Below are 22087 nucleotides of genomic sequence, written 5' to 3'. Positions count from 1 at the left end.
GTTTTCTTTGTAGTTGTTCACTGCATAATAAACACTTTGTACATCCGTTGCGACATCGGCTCCGACGATGCAAAAACGTACAAGTATCGAACGTCTCGTACGTATACGCGCATTTACGTGTCATTTTTTCAAATTATCGAAATTTGCATGCACCTCGAGACGTCGTACGATCGTCGACTAACGGCCGCGTGTCCGATACAGATACGATTATAAATAGATAACGAAGCACGCTGACCGCTCGATACGTATTAATTTAGCCAGCCTTAGCAATTTCCTCGATTAATCAATTACGTTATATCACAGAGTCACACTGATGCCACGAATCGGAGTACCGATTCGATAAAGAGAGGTCGTATCCGTAACAAAGTTCAACGTGAACTCTGGCTTGACTCGCATCTTCTTCATTGTCTAATTGTAAATGCGTAACGCTATCGACTACGACTGTCGCGTTTTTCTTCGACGAAATTAGCTACGAACACGGAGCAAATAACGGACAACGCGTGTTCGGCCAAACGTTCGAAGCAAAGAAATTTCTGACAAGAGCAAAACTGTAAAGCATTTATAGCGACAGCGAATGCGCGAAAGCAGGTTAAAAAAACTGTTAACCTAGACACGACACTGTCGAGAATCGATTCTAACGTACCTGACAGAGGCGAAGCATCGAGGTCCCCGGTGACGCGACACTGTATCGCTACAAAACGATAATTCCGATGGAATGTACGCGTGGAACAGCACGACCACGAGGAAGCAGAGCGAGACACGAACGTTCCGCGCGACGATGCGCTGGCAGACGCTCCCGCAGGTAAACTGCACGCTAGTTGCGAGTTAAACGAACGCACCTGCTTGCTCTCCAGGTTAAACGAACCCTCCCCGCGCCCCTACTCTTTCAACATAGGCCGGCTAAAGGGCCTAGATGAGATTCTAGGCTCCATAGAATGCAACTGTGGGATAACGCACGACAGCTGGCACGACCGTTCCTGCATTCTGTTTGCGCTCTTCCCACGTCCGAATCGACCATGAAAGAGTCACGAATGCAGGCATCGATCGTCTTCTTTGAAAAATGGTCCGACCTTCGGCGTACCAAAGTATTTCCACGTCCCTTTTCCGAGAAAGATTTTGAAACGACCGTTTCGGTCGTTACGTTGATTCGGTATCCTATTTTTGTACGCAGCTGTTCGTTTCCACTGAAACTGAGACGAGATTTACGAAGGATCGTGAAACAAATTACAAATTCTTATTTTTTTATTGTTATGCGCGATAGAAAATCAAGCAGAATTACGTAATCGTTGAGAGATACGAAGAAATATTACTTCGTTCGATACTGATACATTGACGGTTTTACTAAAGAAGGAATACGATATACTTGGAACTTTGTAACCTACACGAGGTAATGACAGCTTTATGAAAAACGGTAGGCGCGCTAAGAGTCCTGAACGACGGTGTAGATCAGTTTGTCTCGTTATTTGCGACAGCAGAAATTGGCAGTAAAATGAAATTCGTGATATTACGATTTGCATCGTAAAGGATCTAATAAACATTTTCGCTTAAACAACCAAACGGCAATGAAGTAAAATTCGAGGGTTTCGTTAAAAAATACGATGTATTTTACAAGTGTTAAATCTTTCACAAGTCTTTTAAATAGCTTTCGTTCGGACGCCATCCATCGCTGCAAAGCTTCATCGAAAAATTCCAGTACATATTTATGTTTCTACATCCCTGTTCGCACATATTACAATTCTCCAAATATTGAAACAATTAACGTTTCGATGGTAACGATATAGTAGATGTTGCGATGATCTCGAATCTCGTAAACTCAAAGAAAACCGGAATAATTTTCAGTTATTGATCAACGATCGACAACGTTACTTATCCACTGCGATTAACGTAAGTAACGTTTCTCTATAACTTGCCTTAAGATGTGCAAGAATCGGGCGAACTTATCACACAACTTGTTAACACTTTATTCGACGATCGTTAATTAAATGCTGCGAATACTTTTACGTAAAATCTTCATAAAATCGATACGTTCGATAACCATTGACGAAAGAATGTAGGGACCAGAAACGGCGCATAAAGACTCCAATAAATAACGTAATATGAAGTTCTATAAAATGAAAAGGAGTTTACGCTGCCTTTGATACGTTTCCAAACAGTTTTCCAATTTAAAGGTTGAATTTCGTTCAAAACTGCTATGCGATCCCGCTAAATTGCTATCGTTCCTCGCGCAGATTTTCAATAAAACGTACTGGCAAAATACACTGTTGGAAGTTGAAGTCACTTGCCGGGGTTTTTTTTTTTTTTTTTTTTTTTACCATCCGCGGGGAACGTAAAAACCCAGGCCGCGAAACGGGGACGTTGGCGCGTAACAAATGTTTCATAATAACATCCTTGTCACGTATGATCCACAGACAACGAGTTCGTCGCAAGGTAGAAACACCGAAGGTTTTTGTGTCGCGATGCAACGGAGATGATCGCGCGTTGTGCAACTGACTTCGCGTTATCTGCCAATTACAGTGGCGATCGACTGTTTAATTCTTCGATTTTCCCAGATCAGGTTGACGATACTGTATTTTTACGAAACAACGCTGTCTCGTTAGTTTGGTCTTCAAGATGCCGCATTACGCGTGGAAAAGCGACTCGTTCTATTCTTCTCAAAAGAGGTAGATTATATTCGTCGGAGAACTGCAAGCAGAGCATACGATAAAACGAAATCGTATCGACAACATTTGTACGATCAAACGTTTGATTTTGCATAAGTGTCTCCAATCAGGTTTTGTGTAATCAGAATTGAAAACTGTAGGCTGATTTTGTAGTTGTTGACGCGCGGTACGAAACGGGGTACCGATGTAATTTTATTTTCCATTGGAACAAGTAATTGTTACGAATTGTTACAAATTTTTTAATCGTCAATGTTACATAAATATTCTTATCTATTTGGCCACCGCTGTATGTGCAACTATATCTACTAGTAAACGCTGCGTATCACCACTTTGGATCAGCTTTATCACAAAATGATAAAACACTCGTCGTTCGAGCCGTCTCTATCTGTGGATAGAAACTTAAAAAGAGAAGAGGCCTCGGTGGAAAGGCCGATGATCGATTCGCTAATCGAATGAAGCGACGTGAATTATTTCCAGTGGTTCGTTACGATTCCGTTATCGGGAAACGCGAGATTGAAAATGACTCGATTTTACGCGATCGACGTGCATTCGTCTGAAACGCATTCGATCACGGAAGATGAAAGAGCGTCGCGTCCATTTTAATTATTAGCGCGATTGGTCGTCTCTCGCGTGTTCTTCTTTCTAAGATTTCAAGCTTTCAAGACTTCGAAGGGGATCGAAATTGCAATTTGCCGGATGACGACGACGTTTCTCGATGCCTTTGTTTCGCCTTTCTTTTTTCGTAAAACAGCTTCGCGTCATGCTCCCGTGGAACTTTAATAATCTCCGCCCACGTTTTACGCGTAGGTGCAAAGCAATTGCAGCTTTGTATCGCGCTACGACCTCGCCTCTTCCCAGAAAATCATTTACTAATCCCAATTTTCTCTGGCTATCGATTTACGCAGCAGTGTCCTCGTGCTTGGATCGAGTGGAACGTTCGAACGAATAATTTTAAAGTACATTTCTTATAGAGAAGTTCGATTCAACGGAGTTCATCGTCGAAGAAGCACTTGGCACGATCGAAGTTGCGCCATTAATGAAATTTGATAAATCTTAAGTTATCAGTCTCGACGATAGAACTACCAAACTAGTCGACCGATGGTCGAAACTTTCCGTAAATCCGTCACAGTGCACAAGCATCGGAATATTTAAATTGCACATTTAGCGATGTAGCAAATTCCTCGTAGCAAATTATCGAATGTCCATTAATCGCGAACCAAAGGCTACGTGGGTACGGATCATTTGGAAGCATTAAAAAGTCGCTAAAAAACTGCTGTTTACATGGAGTCTGTGGCAAAAACGTTTGCGCGATTAGCGATCACGCGTGACCGTAGTGAGAAATTGTCTGCCTCTACGAAACAAACGTATCCACGATATTCGATTAACCATACAATTGATTCTTTGTAAAAATTGCCCTCGTTACCGAAGAAAATTAATATCCAGCATTTGTAAGCTCCGCAAGAGCACAGAATCGCAGGAGGAAAGCAAGATGGGAAATATCGATTTTACGTATCGAGCTATTATTGACAGTTTGTAAAAACAGTTTACGCGATTAACGTACCCGTCCGATATTGCGATTTCAGCCGCAATAAGAAGAAAGCACACGGTAAACAGAAGTTATCTACATCGGTAGCTCAAGTGCGATCGAAAATACGCGGAAAAAGCGAAATTTGTCGGGATAAATCCTCTTCTCGTGATAAAGTAAAATTACCGGTGAAATGTTGACGATTCTGAAAAACAAACCGGGATGAAATATGAATAAAAAAAGATATAGCTGCGATGACAAACGAAGCAGACGAATTTATCCCGCGAATTTATCATAGTTATCGGGATTCACGCGTGCATCCGACGAACGGTATAAACGACGAACAGACTACGTATAGCTTCCGAAAATTCGATCTTTCGGACGGATAAAATGAAAGAACGACCGAGAACCTGACCCGAATTGGCGGAAACAGGAAGCCGTTTCTATTCCTAGTTTACGAGAGCAACGATACTTAACGCGAAATTCTACCGGTGTCTCGAATATCCCGAGCGGCGAGAAAATCGGTCGAGACACTCGCGTACAGGCTGTGAAAAATGCGTAGCCTGCGTGAACACCAGGCGACGAAAGAAAAATCTAGGTCGTTGCTGGAACGCGTCGAAGATATCTCGCGATAATATTAAAACCGCTTTACGTTGGAATAGCGCGATGGCGGCTTGTTCGCGAATCCAAGTAAATGGAAGCTGAATTTTCCACCGTTATTTATTCCGAGAACCGTTGCTGGTGTCACGGACGAAATCCGACTAAACAAAGCGATAAAATAGCGAAATTCCAAGCGCCTTAGCATAAGTGACCATCGGGATAACATCCGGTCACTCTATCCGTTCTTCGAAATATATGATCGAAGCCTTTTTGCCACTCCCACGAATAAAAGAATTTAAATACTCCCCCTAAAATCATCCAAGACAGTCTCGAACAGTCACGCCTACAGCTCGGAAGTATATTGTAAACCAGAAAAAAATAAAGTTTCTTTTTTTTTTAATTTCTTTTTATTCTACGTGACACCGGTCCGTTCTTAGCCGCAGAACCTTTGCAATTCCGCTCGATTTCTTGGGCCGCGATCGTTGCGCGAATCTCGACCAACTACTTTTGTACGTGTACGTAGCAATGCGTAACGCGATCGCTTGTAATCCTACACGAGCAGAACCCACGGAAGGGGATCATTCATGCGCCAAGGATTACTTGTCGGAGTTGAAAACGCATCGTGATTGCGTTCCCTTGATCTTTTGTGCTCGATGTATATTCTGATTCTTTGATGCTGCTTTAAGTTTTCAATAGCGTGTACGTACACGTGTAGGAATAAAGATTGATTATGTTGATGCCTTGCCGGATTAAGAGAATTTGTCCTTACGTAGGATAACATTGTTTGAAACGTTAGATAATTATTATTTATCTATGTTAATTGTAACGTCTTAACCCCTTAACCTACGATTTATGTTCGAGAATTTTGGGCCGAAAACCTAAACAAGCTATTATATATTACGTTATATGTCGAAGATGTAGGGACATCGGGCCTTCCTTTTGGAATTTTGGGAAGATCCCCGATACTTTGGTCTAAACTATTTGTTATAGCTGTACTTAAATGATAGAACTAAGAAGTAGTCGTTGCGATACGATCTGACTACGTTTGCCCGAGATTACGACAGTGGGCTTGGGCTCGAGGTGACGCAACTGGTCGCCGAACGTAGCCACGGTCACGGGATGAACGTTTGTACCTAACGGAAGAAGTACCAATATCGAGGGACACACGCTGATTAACAAACGAGCCCCGGGCAGGAGCAACGACGGCTCTACGCGGGTCTGCCTGGTAACGGCGCCTGGAATTTTGCTGATATCCCCGGTCAATATGCAATTGACAAACGTGATCGTATCGGTCTTTTATTCTTGCGATCACCTTGGAGCGTTTACGCACATCGTCTTGTCGGTCGGTCGGAAAACCCGTGCGTCACAGCTAACGTCACTTTGTGTTTCAAAATAGGTTCAATTGTACAAAGAGTTTTCCCGTTCACCGTGGATTCGTTATCGAACCTAAGAACGTCGTCTTTAACATCGAGAGTGTCTAATCGCCATGTTTAATTGACAAACTCTGTTAAATCGACATTTCTACGTATAATTGTAAATATAATCTCCATTGAACGACGACGATAGCTTGTCCTAATGAGGATACGTTACACGCCCCTAAGTCTAACGCCAACCCGACATATACAGGGTGGTTGGTAACTGGTGGTACAAGCGGAAAGGGGGTGATTCTACGCGAAAAAAGAAGTCGAAAGTAAAGAATAAAAATGTTTCGTTCGAGGCTTTGTTTTCGAGAAAATCGACTTTGAATTTTCGCTCGGTACGCGTGCACTTTATCGCGTCTCGTTATAACGGATCTCACCGTAGATCGTTGTCTCGATTGATGTTATTTTCAAAATTTTAAAAATTTTTAAATTTTAAAATTTTAATTTTTAAATTTTTAAATTTTGAATTTTTAAATTTTTAAATTTTTAAATTTTTAAATTTTAAATTTTAAATTTTTAAATTTTTAAATTTTTAAATTCTAAAATTTTAAATTTTTAAATTTTTAAATTTTTAAATTTTTAAATTTTTATTCTATATTTTCGACTTCTTTTTTCGCGTAGAATCACCCCCTTTCCGCTTGTTCAGTTACCAATCACCCTGTATATTATATTTATATTATGTGCCCGTAATATTTACGTTTGGCCCGATCATCGTACTACGGGCTATGGCCGTAGTTGTAGATTAAGGGGTTAATTATAAGAAGAAAATACGAAGGTATCGATATTCCGCTTCGACATAAACAATAACATAGATGATAGGTAAAATTTCTTGTTTTAAATTTAGTATTCCGGTGGATATTATGGAACGTTGATTGTAGAATAATAAATACAAGGCTGGCGTTGACCTTGGCATTATGTAAAACGAATTGGTCCGATCTTACGTTGAACAGATAAAATTCATCGCTTTAAACCGCGCAATCGTATAATTATCAAATCGTTTATGTTGTTAAGTGGCACTTTTTTTTTGCCAAGATAGTGTACTGAAGGAATACTAGTATAGTATAGTATAGTAGAATATTTATTAGGTTAAATGGAGCTTCTTTTTATCTTCCTACTTTCAAGCTGGACTGTTTCTTGAATTTTTAACAAAATTTATTTTCCACGCTATCCACGTTAATATTTTAATAAAACAATCGACGGCATACTTGCAGATCAGAATTGAAGATACTATATTTGCATTTGACGTGGAACCACGGAATTACACCTAATGAGATAGCTGACGTTTACTTACGTCGATAAATTATAAGATTAAAAACTACGAGCGTTGGAAATACAAAACGAAATCCATATTTGTTGTTGTAAGTTTCTTTCGATATATCGTTCCAATCTTTCATTCTCGGTCCTATAACGTTTAATTATTGCACGGATGGAAATTCAAACAGTGGGATATCTGATACTCTGATATTTCCAACAGAAATATCATACATTGTACTTATATTTCCAGTAATCGGAAGAAAATAAAACGAAGAACAAGAATGAATAAAAACAGGAAATTGGAATATTTTCTAGCATAACGTCACTTTATTAAAATACCACCCAAATATAGATTTTTCCTAAATCAAAACGATCGAATATGTGAAACAGAATGTACAGTTTGTAATTCCGCGAGTTAATTTTCCCCAGCCGAGCCGAATTGTCAGAATACAATCGAAAGGATCTATTAGTAAACAGAAAATATTACGTAATACGTATAATTCGAAAATTTTGCATATTTTTGCATAATTTCCATAAATTGTAAATACCTAATTCAAATATACTCATATTTTAACCAATATATTGAAAATATACGTCGAGGTAAATGACGTAATATTTCTAGAAAAAGATATATAATGTGTCTGTTGTTGAAAATTTGATCGATAAAATGTTCGACGATAAAGTACGTACATCTGAAACGTTATATTTACATGTATATTTTAAATATCGGAACGAAAGCTGTAAAAAGATCGCGTAGCAGTGTCGGAGGAATTATCTGTTGTTATAAATTATATCGATAAATCGTCGTATAGCAAAGTGTACCTCAGCCGTTGGATTTTGTAAGAGTTGCCGGTAATAAAATTTGCAACGGTGGCAATTTTCGCAGGCTTTCTTAGAAGATCGGTAACTCGTTTAGATCTTTATAAAATCTTTTCGACGGGAAAAATGTCGAAGCTGCTGCTGCACGACGAATATTTTAATAATAAAAACGAAAAATTCCACGGAGAATAAATGAATCGCCGGGTAACGGTGAATTTTATACCAGGGATTAATTGATATACCAAAACGATCGATTTCTTTCTTCGCGGAGAACAGAAATGACCGAACAAAAACTTTCCGATCAACCAAATAATACATAATGATACGTTTAACTTTACAGTCCCTGTCGAAACTTTTCACGTTTCGATATCGTTCTCGTTTCAACGAACACAAGTACCTTTCATGTTTGAAACCTTTTTTTCAATACGAGATTAAAAGGAAAAATCGCACAGATTAATACCAATAATTGCTTCGTATCTCCTTGAAATACAAGAAATACAACAAACACAACAAATACACAATTTAAAAGATCAAAAAAGACGTACTTTCTCTGTATCTCTGTATCGCGATCTTCGCGTTGAAACGGAATACAACGATCCATACTACGTTAACTCGGCAAACTTTTCATCTTACATGGTTCTCCATCGTCGCGTCGTTAACGCTGTATCGTTTAATAATTCAGCCCATCGTTTACCAAGCACTCTACCCTGCAGAAGCTAAAACGGTTCCGCCGTCGATGTAATCTATAAAAAATAACTTTATCCATCACGATCGCGTGTACACGTTCTCTCGTGAATGCAAAAGAAAACGAAGCGAAAGAAAGGGAGTAACAGGATCGGTAAAACAATACTTTTTCCGTCGTTAAACGTCGTCCCGTCAAATTGAAGCATCCGTCGCGTCAGGTAATACTGTTTACGAGGCCATTTGATTGCACGCAATCGATCGTAAACGGAACTACCCTGAAGTCGTTTGGTCTCTATCGCGAGAAAGAGAAGGAGAAAGAGAAGGAGAAGGAGAAGGAGAAGGAGAAGGAGGCAACGGAAACAATTGACTTCGCGAAAAGCAGGGAATAACGTGTTACGAGTTACGAGGAAGAACACAACGAGGAAAACGTCGAGGAGCGACCAGAAAGAACGAAAAACGAAGAACGACGGACGGACAGCTGGACGAAAAAGAGAAAAGGCAGTGGACCGTGTGTGGCTCGGATCGTTCCTTTGTGTTCGTGCAAGTGGACGATTCGTTGACCCGCGGCTGCAATTTCTCCTCTTGGCTTTCATGTCAGCTCAATTGGCCGGCAAAAGTTGTCGACGCACCAGAAACAGCACACAGTCTGCTTTCTTCCTATTTCGTAGGTAATATCGATAAAACTGGACGCGAGTTCGTCGGAGACAGTGCGGGTGCCGCGCGGTTCGCGATTCAGCAAGCGAAACGCGAATTTCGATCGGTCGACGTACGTATATCGTGGTCGTAAGTGGATTATTTGCTGATCGAACCGGTAAATTAGATATTTGCCGATGGAAATCTGTCGATGAATTTTATGGAAATCCGAGACTCGATAAATTACGAATCTCTGCGAGACAAGAGCAAGACACGGAAGAGTTCTCTTTCGCTTTCGATCGTTGATCGTTATCGCTTCGAATAAATGGAGAAAATCGTAGGCAGAACGATGTTACGCGCTGTTAATACCAGTACATTTTTATTCGTTCGAAAATATACAAGAAGTCGATACGAATATTTTACAGTGGCAAACTATTGACACAACGAAACGAGATAAGTTTCGAAATTCTTTTACGGCAGATAGAAAAATGAAATTTCTCTATTTCCAGAAATAAAATCGTTCGTACCATACGGAAGTACAGCGACGCGTAGCTCGCTTCGCTTTGCCACATTTATCGTACGTGTCGAATCGACGCAAGGAGCGAACGAAGCTAAAGAAGTAGACAACGATTATCCGCGAAGGTTTTCCGGTGACGTCGATCGATAAATCGTTCGTTTTTCTTAGAATCTTGTTTCATCGCGCGTTACTTGGGGGGAATCTCTACGAGGAAACATCGCGCGACAATTATACAAGTTGCAAATTAGGTTAGTAGCAGCTAAGTTGAAACTGCGACACGTTGGATTTAGTACCGAATACCTAATTACAGCGTACGTACGTGGAACAAGTATTTTTTATCGTTGAAAATTCCTGTCAAAGCAAACCTTGAACGGTGTTGCGAGGGATTAGCAATCCCTATGCAGTTGACCCGAGTCGGTGTTCACGAGCGAAACCACAAAGAGGCCAGACACAGTAAAAATAAGCGTCATGAGTCACCAACACGGCGTGTCAACGTTCTTACACCAGATCGAGGCTGCCATACCGCAGGATTATTCTCGTAGAGTGCCGCTGAACCGAGCTCTGGCAATCGTAAATCCCGTCGCGATGATAATTCGTAGCTTCCTTCGTTCAAGGACATGGCCGGTGCACCGACGAGACCACGTTCTACCGGGTAATCGAACGATATTCTCGATTAAACGGTTCGAGCAAACGGTTCCACAAAAGAGTGGATCCGGTAGCAGGTATTCGCGATCGACCGATGGAATTCAGCGGAGAATCGCACGTGTGCAAAAGCACGTGTGAACTTTTCTCACCGATAAACAACGTCAATCGAGATAGCAGGCTGTATCCGGCACAAACAAAGGAGCGTGGAAATCCAGCATGCCTGTCGATATTCTTCGCAAAGTGGTTTATCGTCTACGAAGATCGCGCGGTTCAATTCGAAGATAACACCTGGGTCTCGCCGAGAAAAAGTTAGAAAAAAACGAGAAGAAGAAAAAAGAACCAGAAGCAGCGCGTGATCTGTCAATAAACTCGTACACAGAGAAACTCGTGTCGAAGGAAATTACCGAAAGAGAGGCAGCCAGCACGAAGTTGGTACTCTCGGGGTCTGCGATGAAAGAAAATCGACGACTTTCGTCGAACTCGATCCGGATAACCGTAGAACGAGATCACCGCACGAGATACCGTTTCTTCTCGTTCTGACGATCGAGAAAACAGCTCGCAATGGACGTGCGACTGGACCTGTGTCGCGGTGTCTCTCAGTCGCGCGTTACTTCGTATCATCGCGATTAACATCGTCGAACCGAGAAACTTTGCCAACTCGCAGAAGATTCTCCAGCCGATGGAGAAACTCGTCGGTAACGAGTTCGCTGGAAACTGCGCCGAACACCACGTACCTTTCCTCTGTTACACCTAGATTCCTGTCGATTAACGGGGCCGATCCACGGATCCCCCTTCCTTCTCTCTCACGTTGCGCGCAACACGCTCTTTACGCCTTTCGTTCGAAACGCTACGTAGCCTGCGCTTGGTCGCTCCGATAGACCAGCCACACGGAACACAGAAATAGAAACGCCGGTATCAGTGTGGACGTCGCGACTCTTTGAACCGTTCCATGTAGGTTTTCCCGCTCGCGACGATCGACGTCCAACGATTCGTACGATTCGCAGAACGCGAGGACGCGACTTGCGTGTCGACCGAGTTCGCTCGCGATACTAACTCGTGCCTCGCCGCTTTTGCACGCTGGAGAACGTAATCTCGTGTATACCGGTTAACGATACTCTGTGCGGGTATCCCTCCTTTTCTGCTCGACAGTTCGCTGTATTCGTTGTCACGTACACTGTACACGAGCTCGCTCTTCGTTTCTCTGCTTGCCGCCACGCTGCTTTTCCTTCGTTACTCTGGCCTATGTTCGCGCTTCTTCTATCTTCTACCTTCAGTGGGTTCGCCAACGCGTAATTATTAGGTCAATCTCCTCTGTAAGACATTGCAACGGAACGCGCATTTTCCTTGTGTTTTCCTATCGGAGAAATTGGGTAGCCGCGTTTGTGCGTTCCGTAGGATGGTTGCAACACGCCGAACGATTTTAGACGATGGATAAATCGTTGGAAACGATATAGGTACTACATATCGATAAATAAATTTACCAAGTTGTTGCGTCTGCGGTTAAAGTACTCCAATATGGCGAATAATTCGAGAGTCGAACAAGCTCGTTTCAAGTACGATATTATATTTCTGGTATATCTACAGCGGCGAGTGTATAAATAGGAATATTCAATTCTCGATAGTTAGTATCGTACAATATACGAATTTTCGAAAATATTTCGATGGATTTTGTGTCGGAATCGAGAACATGGATTTCGATAAGTTTTCTACAAATTGGATAGATAGATTTTAAAAATGGACGAGTGGCAGCGGACAAGATCGATGAAAAAAACGATATTGGTCGCTGTGCAATAGTTTCGCGATAGCGTTGTTGATAATTACGGGTGTAATTTCTTTCGATAAAGGTGTTTGTGCCAACGATATATCGCATGAAATGTATAGAATATCGTGCGATTTCGAAAGAAGTACGTACATACGTATTCGATTAGCAGAGATGCCCTCGTGCAATTTTTCCGTACTATATTCCGAGAGAATAGATAGTTGCTTGATATGAAAGAACAACGATAATAAACACGGAATGAAATAAGAATCGTTTCCACGGGAAATAAACACGCTGGAAATAACTGTCTTCGCGTGAAATACTTTCACTGGCATTAGTATGTCGTGTAATAAGGATTGCATAGCGGCATTGCATTGCAGCCACCGTGGCACGCCACGAACTGCGTAGATTATATCTAGAAAGGGGAAACACATTCGCTCTGGCACAAATTGATATAAATATGTTTCGCTATTTTGGTGCAGCGTGCAAAAAAAAGGCTATCTGCCAGCAAAATATGTAACCGGAATTTTTGTTCGGTTCACGCTCTGTTAAACATTTGTCTGTATTACGCTCTTTCGTTTCAATTTACGATCGTTTCTTTGTAGCCTGTTAATTAAGAAAGCAGCGGTGTTTCGTATCGCCGAATCCGCTTTCGCGTAATTTATACATTCGAACCGTGAAATAATGCATTAAAGAGAAGTTTGCCGCTGTCTGGTTGAAAGCGAGTGGGAGTCGGAGTTATCTCGTAAAAATAACTCGTTAAAAATTCTGCTTTGTTCGAGGCACGGTCTATTTTAATTATACAACCGCTGGACGAAGGAACTTTTAAAAAATCGCATGGATGACGCGCGGGTGCACTTTAGCCGACCCGTGTCTGCGAAATAGACACGGTCCCAAGAAAAACTTATAGCCAGGGGACGAACGCCAGGCGAATAACGTCTAGCCTATATAATTCGGTACCACTTCATCCTCGAGAGGCGATAGAACAAGCTCAGCGTTTCGCCAAATTGAAAAAGATGCTTCACCGACGAGATATCTCTGCATCTTGCTTCCGAAGAAATTAACGATGTCTTTCTACGGCCCTCGAGGTTTTCTTCGTTTTCAATCCCTCCTTTTCATTCCACTTGCATTGAATTAATTCTAGAGCGATCCCAGACACCGTTGTTCTCCACCGCCATTGTGTTTGTCGTTGCTAACTGCAGATGAGAAATTCGTCGATTCGACGAGTGCGGTTATTAGGTAATGTACCTGCTGGCTTTCGATGGGCTTCCTCTTGTTTTTCTTCGAACCAGATATTCAAATTCAAACTATTCTCTCTATCCGTCGAGTATCGGATAGACCATGGTTTTCTTTATATACGCGTGTATATCCGTTTAATAATTAAGGAGATCGAGCGTTGTTGGAGCCAGGAAATTCTGGGAAATATCAACGCCGAATAACTCTCTCTTAAAACTTTTTCGGCAAGATATTTCCTGGAACGATGACGGGGCGCGTTATATATTGTTTCCAATTTGAACGTAAAAATATGTCGCTATATTTTATTTAGCGCCAGGGTGATCTAGCGACAAAGTTTATGGGAACGGAAACCGGAGTGCGATTTAGTTTGCTTTTTCATAGTGTTCTTTTTTCGATGCATAAATATCTCGTTCAATTAAAACTAACCTGTCTCGGTGTACACGAGAAAATGCATAATGTGGTAATATAATACTTGAAACGTACATGGAACACGATTGTTTTAATTAATCAAATACGACGTTGTATTTACAAAGTTGTTACGCTACGCGTACAGTACCGCTCGACAGCATCCAGATATTTGCTTATTTTCGATAATATATAATTTGATTACAGAGTCGCAAGTAAAAACTGTGTGTTGATAAGTAGAGTCGGACAATGTTTAAACAAATATCTAGAGTTTATTATTCGATGCCTTTATAAAGCAATAAATATTGCTTCTAGCCATTAGCTTTTCATTAATTTATATCTTCTACTAACATTTATATGCTGCTACGAATCGACCAAAGTATCCAGATAGTTCGTCGGTGCCAGTGTATATACGGGGTGGTTGGTAACTAGTGGTACAAGCGGAAAGGGGGTGATTCTACGCGAAAAAAGAAGTCGAAAGTAAAGAATAAAAATGTTTCGTTCGAAGCTTTGTTTCCGAGAAAATCGACTTTGAATTTTCGCTCGGTACGCGTGCACTTTATCGCGTCTCGTTATAACGGATCTAGATCGTTGTCTCGATTGACGTTATTTTAAAAATTTTTAAAATTTTTAAATTTTTAAATTTTCAAATTTTTAAATTTTCAAATTTTTAAATTTTCAAATTTTCAAATTTTTAAATTTTCAAATTTTTAAATTTTCAAATTTTTAAATTTTTAAATTTTTAAATTTTTAAATTTTTAAATTTTTATTCTATATTTTCGACTTCTTTTTTCGCGTAGAATCACCCCCTTTCCGCTTGTACCACCAGTTACCAACCACCCTGTATATATATCGCAAAATAATTGGTTTCTCTTACGTCTTCGAATGCTTCGATATCTTTCATGTTCCGTCAGTATCTTTGCAACGAAGAAATTATACGCTATCAGGAAGCTTATTGATTTCTGACGAGTGTCTTGTTTACACGAATCAGTTAAACACCGAACGATCTTCACGCGTTGAATTTTTTATCCATGAACAGGATGCACTGTTACGCACGCAATGTCGGAAGGACGGTGTCGTCGATTAACAGAACACTATCGTCCTATCCACGCTTCCTTGATGCGTGACGAATTACATAAAATTATGCAACCGAACGTCTATAACAAGATTTCGCTAAAACGAAAGAGATATTTCTCCGAACGTAACCATATTGCGTGCACGTGGCCGTATAGTATAATTATCTGCATCGATTTTACACGAAAGAAGCCTTACGTACGTTACTACTTGTTGATATTGGCGTTGGTTTTACGAATTTTTGTCGATGATTCACGCTGCAACATGAATCTCGATGAACGGAGAAGTCGAAACGTATGTATTTTTCACCGCGAAATAGTATCGTGGCATGCGGAGTAATTAATCCGATGACACAGTTTGCGAAACAAAAATTTTTAATCTAATTTTCAAGCTAAATATAAATTTTCGATTAAACCGCGACTCGCCCACACATATCCTGGCCAGTGGCCAGACGATCCGCGAAAATTACGTCGAGCAAATAGAGAAGTTACTTGTCACGAAAAAATATCATTCCGTAGGGAAATTTAGTTCTCGGTATTAGGACTGTAACATGGCGGTGCTTCTGGTAACATGCACTCGTCAACCGTAACGTACCGATCTTACGCGTATCGCGATAGAAATAGGAAACGGAAATAGGAAATTTTCTTAGCACCGTTGCGAGACGCCACTATCGCTATCGAATTTGTTAAGTCTCGAACGAACATGGAACTCTTCGAAGCACTATACGAGCTTTTTTCCTTTCGAAGAAAAAAGAAACTGGACCGGAAATACGTACGAGCATATTCACGTACAAAGATCTTGCTGGCTGAACGTAGACCATGAATCTGGTAATTTATTTTCGCGATAGCAATCGATCCAACCGATTCTTCTCGGACGCGTTCCAACTGTGACAATTCTGTCTCGTTATAGCGTCAATTTCCAAAGTGTTTTGCATACCAGCGCGCGATATATCCGTAAGAAACGTTCGAGTACTTTGCTGTATCTTTTCTTTCACTTGGGAGACAAGATATACGAAAGTTCTAAATCTCAAACGTCCTCCTTGGTACCGAGAGCACGCGTCATTTCTATGCGGTATCGCAGCCAAATACGCGTGCATTCGAACAGACATATAGGAATAGTCACAGTGAATCCAGCGACCTCCGACGTACGAAACGGGAACATCGATAGTTTGTCGTTACATCGACGGTCCGTGACATTGGAGCAGCGATACGGAATACATAATGCAATGGTTCCTTGGGCGATGGAAATGGATATAACCAGAAAATATAACATATGGGAGGATTTGATACGCATTATAAATATTCGCGAAAGTAAACATCGCCGTGGAATTAAAATTAGAATGATAAATCCATCGAGTGCGATTTACGAAGAGGACTCGTCCCGTGGAATAACAATGCGAAGCTCACGGCAAGGCTGGACGTTTGAAAAATTGAACACGAACCAGCCAGACGCATTTATCGATTCACCTTTTTATCTGCTCTCTAGTATCTACATACGCGATATACTCGCGTATACCTCACGCTTTCGCTCGACTACGCGAATTATCCGTTTCGACAAAGATTACCGATACGTCAGAAAAGTTATCGACTACGTATACGGGAACGGTGCATGCTCCGTTACGATACACGTAACAACAAACCATGAAAATAGAGCAGGAATGTTTTGTCAGCATGTGTGTTTGACGGGACTGAATCAATAATGAGGCGGGGTCAATATTTCACGATAACAAGCGACAGATTATTTTTGAATCGTTCCCCTGACGAATTATTCGATACATGGAAATATCTCGTGCATGGTATCGAAGGCGCATAATGCACGATAACGTTTTTAAGCAAAGTAAGCAGTACAGCGCGGCTGTATGCTACGTTGGCAGGAGCGTCACACGCCTCGGGAGTGCACGAGGCTGCTACTCAAGTTTATACATCGGTGGTGCCATCCATTGACATGTAGTCTCATTACGTATTTCTGCTTGGATAGTTCGCAAGTATTAGCGTTACCAGCCGCGCAAGCGATGTCTTCGAAGTTTACGTATAACGAAATTTCTACGCTTCCAGTTGAAAGATTCGATATTGCCAACAAAAGTTGTACGAAATTAAACGACGTAAATTTCTGACGCAGAATTTTTTACATTCTTTTTCGCTTTTATTTCGTGATCGCCGGTAACGTGTAAATATTTAACGCGACAGCGAAGAGCGTCTGTGTCTACGATATATAGGTTTTCTAAAAATTGACACGCACCGACAAAAATAGTCGGATTTCTTTCACCGGAATTTTGACTTTTTATCGATATCGTGCCCACGGTTGTTAGGCAACAGTTCAAAAATCTCGCACGCAAATTTTCGAGTCCATGTGCGTCGCCAATAATATACGACGTGTCACCGATTTGACTGGACCGCGGCCAAATTGTTTTGTGGTCGTTTATGCGCATCTACTTGGAAAGGGATACTTTTTCACCGCATCTAATCACGCATGTGATTTTTTTCCACGAACGGTGAAACGATCCCTACGTGGAAATGTAAAATACAAACGCCTCCTGATATAATCGATATCGGTCAAACAATAATCGTCGAAATTTACGGACCAATGAAAACGCTCGACCGTAACCTCATTCGTAACAAAGCGTTATTATTCGAAAAGATCGCAATTTGAATACAATTTCTATCAAACGCACCAAGTCGAAATTAAACCATCGAACAAATGATAACGGCGCGTGGCCAACAATTTTCGTTGCGAATGATAATTTTTATTACAATAAAAATTTTATTTTTGTACGTTGTACGAGGACAAGTTAAATAATTATCGAAAATAATTCCGCGTCCTGAACGCGGTCGACACACGGTCGCAATATGCAGCCCCGCGTTATGATAATATCAATAATAAATGCTACAATCATAATTACGAAAGGAACTAGCCCGCATTACGGAGAAATTGACGACAAACCTCGTGTATCGTAACGGACTATACTGCGTAACAGTAGATAAGCACGTATGCAGATAATGATACACTGACTCACGAAAGTATTTGAATACTAACCGTACAAAACTTTTATAACCATATCGCACGTGTCGTATAAAACATTCTGATATTTCATTTAGCGCCGTAATGACATACGACCACCACGATTACATCGCTACAACTTGAAACGAATCTAAAAACCTACCTACGTACGAGTTATACGGGCAATTTGGTACGAGTACATATTTCGTAGAAGACACGAGACTATTTAAACGGTCGATTATTCGTTCTATTAATAAAACGTATTCGATACTTGTTACACGCTCGTAATAATATATTCGTAAGAGACATCTACGAGCGTTGGAAAATACTTGCATGAGTCCAGATATTCGAAGGTAGCGATGATAAAACGAAACAAAAGATGAAGTAGAAATAAAAGTACGGAGGATGAACAAGGAAGCAAAGAGCGAAACGCGTTTCGCAGTGACTACACAGCTGTTGCAGATGAGACACAGCAGACACAGCTCACCCGAAATTGTCCACGTGACGCGTGCAAATAAAAAAGAAGCATATCCGATACGGCCGGTCAACGGCTATCGTTTGCACGACAAAAATCGCCACCAATTCTCCGACAAGTCCACAAGCACCTGCCTCACGAGTCTGTCATAAATACCACCGCCAATTAGACCTCTATTCAATCGCCTATACGTTACGAAGAAAATTTAACTCACGACGCGGTACGTTGCCAATCGCTCTACGTGTACATCGATATACGTGGTCGTTGAACGATTCGCGTGGATTCGACGCGAAAATTCGCGACTACGCAGAGGTTATGACGCACTACACGGTTCAATCGCGAGAAGAACGCATCGCCGCTCGTATGCGCGGGCTGTATCATCCTTGACGAGCGATAGAAAACAAAAGAGATACAAAGCACGGAATCTCGATAAATATCGCGTTGTTAATCATCGAGGCACGATGAAAACTTCCTGCGCGTAATCCGCGTGCCGTCCAAATGGAACCATGACTGTAGCCCAATTTCTGTCTTTCGCCGTGCTCCTCCGCCCACCGTGTTTCCCGTCTCCAGGCAACCGAAGCTTGCGACTATCCGTGTGTATATGCGCGCGTGTTTCTCTCTACATACAGATAGTCTCTGGTTTGCTTGTCGGCTATAGTGCGTTCGCGTGTACATATAACGTCACGTATACAGAGAAATAGCATCGATTGCCCTTTAGGCAACGGGCGCATGGACCTGTATTATGTGCTCGCCAATTCCCATCGACTCGTACGCGCTCGATGATATGTTCCATTAACGGTTAATTTGATTGTAAAATCGGAACGTCTGGCGGAACAACTAAAAATACGTTTGATTAGTTGCGTGCCGTGGCCAGCCGATTAGGATATTATCTTCGCTTCGGTCGCGGATACATTGACCAAGCGGAAATAGAGTTTAATCGAACAAGATGAATGGATTTATATCTTGGAACTTGAATGTCTGGGAATTTCAGCTACGGGTATACCTTGTTTACATATCTTTATTTCTCGTTTAAGCTTTTTCTTTTCTTTTTTTTTTTTTTTTATCAGATCTTACATTTTATCGTCACAGTATGTAACTTTTCTATTCGTACGAAAGTACGACTAAACGATATGAAAAATATAGCTGGTCCGGATTAATTAGCGCGTCGATGTTACGATAAATACAATGCTATGCAAATAATGTCTGTGGTCACTGTATGGTATACTGTTTTGTGGTCAAACGAGAGGAAATAGAGAATTGGAAAGAGACGAGGAAATATATGTCGTTCTAATCGAAAGTTTGTTTTCTTGATATTCTGGGTTTTATATGGGTTCGAATGGTTTTCAAGTTACAAAATGTTTCGAGTACTCGGAGATTCGTGACTATTTCTCTTTCTTTTAGGTAAAATATTGAAATCTCTTAATGTCCGAGTTAGAGTTACCGCGAGAAAATGGTCGTTTAACGAATTATATTTATAAAATGTATATCGAGGAAACGTCGTTACCGTTGCTTATTTGCTGAATGTAGCGAAATATAGACGTCTGGATGTTTTATCGGTGGTTTCGCATCGATGCTTTACAAATTGGAATCTATAAACTGCTTAAACATATTTTGTACAATTTCCCTCCGCGAATTAAACAGGAAAACGATTTAACGTTGATTTAATGAAAAAGAGCCATACATATTTTTCAAAGCATAGAGATGTTAACACTGTTCTTTATTAATCTTTCGAACGGGACAGATACGTTAGTAAATGAGAAAATGTAATCCCCGACAAAATGGGAAAATTGACGTTGTCGAAGATAGATATCCAAAATCGATTTTTATTTCAAAACAAATACCGTGCATATTACAATACATCCCGATAGCAATTATCGAATAGATTTTGCGTTACAGCTACTGAACGAGAAACTTTGAATACTGTTTATTCATCCATTGATTGCTACATATGTAGTTTCAAACGCATGCCACAATATCGCACGATCGTTTATTGCGAATACAAATGTACAATAGTGGCGATTATGCCCATCAAGAAATGCCAATTGAAATCAAGATAAAGTCCACCGTATCGATGCGTTTCGATGGTTAAAAAAATGCCAAAAATATCAGAAACGACGAATCAGTAATTAAAATTTTGACCGAGAATTGTAAATTATTCCTAGGTTTGCTAACAATTGATTTGTAGTTCTCGAACAGTACAGTGTGTACTAGACGTCTAGACGGACAAAAATGTTCGTTTCATCTTTTTGCATTTCATTGAAACATTATATTATAAGATCCACTCGTTGAAATTGGACGAACCGTAGTAACGCGGCAGATGTCTAATTCGTTTCCTTTCTATAAATTATCCGCAGACAGTTTTTATCATTAAGGAGTTGTTTATCGCCGGCAAAGTTGCTCAGAGTGGGACAATATTCGTCTTGCGTAACTTCCACGAGTCGATACGATACCAAAAACAGAAGTTGAAATATCTTTAGTTTCATCGAAGTAAATACACGCTGATATTTACCTCGGTGGTGGGTGAACTTCTTGAAACTGTAAACATCCGAATCAATAGAAAATTCGTACTTCATGGAAACTGGATCAGAAAAGAACAGAAAAATGCTTAAAGTTTCCGAGGAGATCGCTAATAATTCAAAACAGGACATTCTATTTATCGGAAGGATCAACGCTTGTCGCGTTAGCTTTCTACGTTTGAAATTAATTTAATTTTAGAAGACTCGTTGTTATCGACAGTTTCGCGTTCAACGCTTTAGGCCGAATTAACCTGTGTGACGTTAAGATTTAGGATAATACGTAGGATAATACGTAGGATCAAAGGAACGGATAGATCATGCGTATGAATCAAAGCGAATCATTAAATACGCAAGATATCTAACAGGTGGCGCCGGTATTCTAAATAAGTATGCAAATTTCCACGTAGATTCCGTTTCTTTGATTCTACTCGTAAAGAGAGAAACAAAAATCCGTAATCTGTCGACGATCGCTCATCTTCTTCGTTTTTCAAAAGAGAAGAAGAAAAAAGGAAATCCAAACAAAAAAAAAAAAAAAAAAGAAAAATACGAATTCTCCAGTAGACAGAACGAATATCATCCAGCGCTGGTTTTTTAGGGAGGCGGACGATCGAAAAAAAAAAAAAAAGAACAAAAGTACAAAACACAACAAGCGTTTAAGCCTCTCGTGTAAGTAAAAGCGTGACGCGGCAGAGCGTGGCCTTTCGAACGAGATATCGGATTTCGGATTTAAAAGAATAAACGGATTAGTCGGTGGTGAATAGCGCATCTTCGAAGATTAATAGGGGTGAAAGTTAGGAGTAGAGCGGGGCCGTGTTGCACGCGCACCGCCATGATGATCGTATCGCATGCAAAACGGGTAATTGAATT

The 22087-nt window shown here is 40.7% G+C and overlaps 1 protein-coding gene across 2 annotated transcripts in view; it reads right to left on the bottom strand.

Moving 5' to 3' along the window:
- Positions 1-18734, bottom strand: part of LOC126866796 (choline transporter-like protein 1) — a 54384-nt gene extending 35650 nt beyond the window's left edge. Inside the window, exon 1 of one of the 2 annotated variants that reach the window (XM_050620756.1) lies at positions 18717-18734. The gene's annotated coding sequence lies outside the window, so the exon portion shown is untranslated. Of the gene's footprint in view, positions 1-11492; positions 11805-18716 lie in introns of those variants that run through there. The other variant, XM_050620755.1, reaches the window with a different exon arrangement.
- Between the last annotated feature and the right edge of the window lie 3353 nt (positions 18735-22087).

This window comes from Bombus huntii, chromosome 6 (genome assembly GCF_024542735.1).
Source record: "Bombus huntii isolate Logan2020A chromosome 6, iyBomHunt1.1, whole genome shotgun sequence".
In the NCBI taxonomy this organism is placed as follows: Eukaryota; Metazoa; Arthropoda; class Insecta; order Hymenoptera; family Apidae; genus Bombus; species Bombus huntii.
Note: the sequence above shows the minus strand (reverse complement) of the source record. Positions and strands in the feature narration are given on the sequence as shown.